The sequence below is a fragment of the Sciurus carolinensis genome, chromosome 2, assembly GCF_902686445.1.
Source record: "Sciurus carolinensis chromosome 2, mSciCar1.2, whole genome shotgun sequence".
NCBI classification, from domain to species: Eukaryota; Metazoa; Chordata; class Mammalia; order Rodentia; family Sciuridae; genus Sciurus; species Sciurus carolinensis.
In genome coordinates, this window is record NC_062214.1 from 119,531,267 (window position 1) to 119,534,776 (window position 3,510).

The window sequence follows — 3,510 nt, forward strand, 5'->3', positions numbered from 1 at the left end:
GCTTGGCTGCCTGGGTGTGGCATAGCTGGCTTGGCTTACTTAGATGCGTATCCAAGATGGCGCCTGGCAGCTTGCCAGTGCGGCTGCATGCAGCTGACTTGTGAGACAACAACTAGCGTCACTTTGAGGAAGTTGTTCGGATTGGTTAGGCTCCTTTGTAAACACTGCATGTCTAGTGTATGCCCTAATTGCCTCTCTGTACCTGTCCACGCTCTCCCCACATGCACTTGTATCTGATTGGTTAAAGGATTGTATATATTGAGCTGCGGAAGGAGAACAAAGGGAGAACAAAGAGGAGGAAGTATGCGCGCAAAATAAAGAGCTCAAAAGAACCAGGTTTGCGTCTCGTCTCTCTGCGGGCAGGGAGCGCAACAGGTGGCGCCGAATCCCGGGAACCCTAAAAATAACTCTAGAGTAAGTATAAGGTAAGTATTTAATAAAGTAAATTAAACAGTAAAAAGGCCTTAAAAGTTCGCGCAACAGCGACTAGTTAAAGTTCGCGGTGCAGCGACTAGTTATAAAGGTTCGCGGAGCAGCGACTAGTTATAAAAGTTCGCGGAACAGCGACTAGTTAAAGTTCGCGGTGCAGCGACTAGTTATAAAAGTTCACGGAACAGTGACTAACCAAGGGGTTTTGTGTTGTCTGTGTGTATGAAGTGGTGGTAGATTTTCTGTGTAGTAAATGTCTTTGTTACATCAATTGTGTGGTTTGTTCGTGTGATTGGGTTAGCTCTTAGTGTTGCAAGTTTTAATCATGGGAACAGAACTGTCTAAAAATAGAATGCAGCAGCCTCTTAGAGAGCTGTTAAAGAACCATGGAACACCGTTAAAAACAAAAACAGCACGAATGTTCCTGGATACCATAGAAAAAGTCTCTCCGTGGTTCTTAGATGAAGGTTTATTAAACATTCCTCAGTGGGAGCATTTGGGAGAGGATTTAAGAATAGCAGATAGACAAAAAACATTACTGGTGGGAACACTGGCCATTTGGTCTCTGATAAAATCTTGCCTACAACATAAAGACAAACGAAATATTAAGGGACCCCTAGAAGAGGGAAGCCAGGTTTTAGAAGAAATTAAAGAGGAGCGTTCTCACCGCTCGGAGGGGAAGTATGACTCAGATGAGGGAAAAGAGTCAGAAGGGGAACTGTCAGGGGGGGAGTTAGAAAAAGCTCTTGAGAAGTTAACCACGCGGGCCGAGCGCCCCCTAGTGCCTTTAATACCTAATGCACCTCCCAGGGACTCTATGGATGGGGAGCAATCTAACAGACACCTAGACTGGGCATCTCATACACCCACCATGTTTCCGGTGTTTGAGGATGTACAAAATCAACGTTTCCATCAACCACTAGACTTTAAAATTGTAAAACAATTAAAGGAGGCAGTAAGTACTTATGGCCCTCAATCTGCCTTTACAGTGGCTCTGGTAGAAACTATGATGTCTCAGAATCTCATACCTTTAGATTGGGCTAATTTAGCTAGAGCCACTTTATCAGGAGGACAGTACCTTATGTGGAAAACAGCCTGGCAAGAGCTTTCCATGGATACTGCAAGGCATAATGCAGCAGCAGGGAATCCACAGATAGATAGAGATATGTTAATGGGAACAGGACCATATGAAGGGTTACAGGCACAGCTTAATTACCATCCAGCAGTGTTTGCTCAAATTGCTGTGGCTGCTACCAAAGCATGGAAAACCTTACAAGGATCTGGAGACTTACAGGGACAATTGTCCAAGGTGACCCAGGGAAGTAATGAGCCTTATGCAGACTTTGTAGACAGATTAATTCAAACAGCTTCAAGAATTTTTGGAGACGCTGACCAAGCAATGCCTTTGATAAAACAGTTAGCCTATGAACAAGCTAATAAATGGTGTAAGGAAGCTATTAGACCATGGAAATCTAAAGATTTATCCACTTATATAAGAGTTTGTAAGGATATTAATGAGTCCACTGGACAGAGTGCTGCATTTGTGGCTGCAATTGACAGACAGACCTCAGCGCTTACTACAGCCTTAGCTTTAGGTGGTCAAGGAAAGCAAGGGTTTAAGAGAGGACCTCTAGGTTCCTGTTTTGTATGTGGACACATGGGTCATCTGAAGGCTACTTATCCTTATAAAGCTCCTGTGCAAAATCCTAGCCACAATCCAGCCCCGGGCATTTGTCCCCGATGTAAAAAGGGAAATCATTGGGCGAGAGAATGTTACTCTGTAAGAGATAAAGAAGGAAACCCATTGCCACCAAACCCCAAGTTACAAAAAAACGGGGTGAGGGGCCCTCCCCGGGGCCCGCAACAAATATACGGGGTAATTCAGCAGATGCCGCGTCAATGGTACCCGCCAACAGAAAAAGGGATGAAAATCAAAAAAGAAGGGCAATCACAGGAAGTGCAGGATTGGACGTCTGTGCCACCTCCAGACTTGTACTAACACCAGATATGGGAATTCAGATGATAGACACGGACTGGGAAGGTGATATTCCTGCAGATTCAGTAGGGTTGCTTTTAGGTAGGAGTTCCTCTACTTTAAGAGGTCTGATAGTCCATCCAGGAGTAATTGACCCTGATTTTAAAGGACAAGTTAAGGCTATAATTTCTTCACCTAATGGGATTACAGTCATTTCCCCGGGAGATAGGATAGCACAGATGTTAGTTTTACCTAGTCAGCATTCCCAGTGGCCTAGTAAGCAGACAATAAGAGGAGCTAAAGGATTCAGGTCTACTGGAGGACCCTGGGCTAATTTTACTATGGATCTTCAAGACAGGCCTATCATGCAATTGATAGTAGGGCACAAACCTTTCATAGGGCTATTAGACACAGGAGCTGATAAAAGTATAATCAGTGAGGCTGTTTGGCCTAAAGGATGGCCAGTAATTACAGCTAGTCAGAACCTACAAGGGTTAGGTGTAGCTCAGTCGCCTGGCCAAAGTGCAGCTTCGTTGTCGTGGAGAGACAATGAAGGACATTCAGGAATTTTTCAACCATATGTCTGTAAAATACCTATCTCTTTATGGGGAAGAGATGTCCTCACCCAAATGAATGCCAAATTAACTACAAATATTAATTCTGAGCCTGTACAACATATGATGAAGAAAATGCAATATACTAAAGGCCAAGGACTAGGACGAGGACAACAGGGATTGTTACAGCCCTTGCCATTGCCTCCTCCAAAAAATAACTTTCAGGGTTTGGGTTTTTCGTAGGGGCCACTGTTGTTACACCGATTCCAATAGTTTGGAAAAATAATGAGCCACAATGGATCCCACAGTGGCCCCTTACTACAAAAAAGTTACAAGCGGCTCATGATCTAGTAAAAGAACAATTTCAGGCAGGACATTTACAACCCTCTACTTCTCCTTGGAATACCCCTATATTTGTCATAAAAAAGAAATCCGGTAAATGGAGACTATTACATGACCTGAGAGCCATTAATGCTCAAATGTTTCCCATGGGTCCTATACAAAGAGGATTGCCTCTAGTTACAGCTCTTCCAAAAAATTGGCCTACTATTA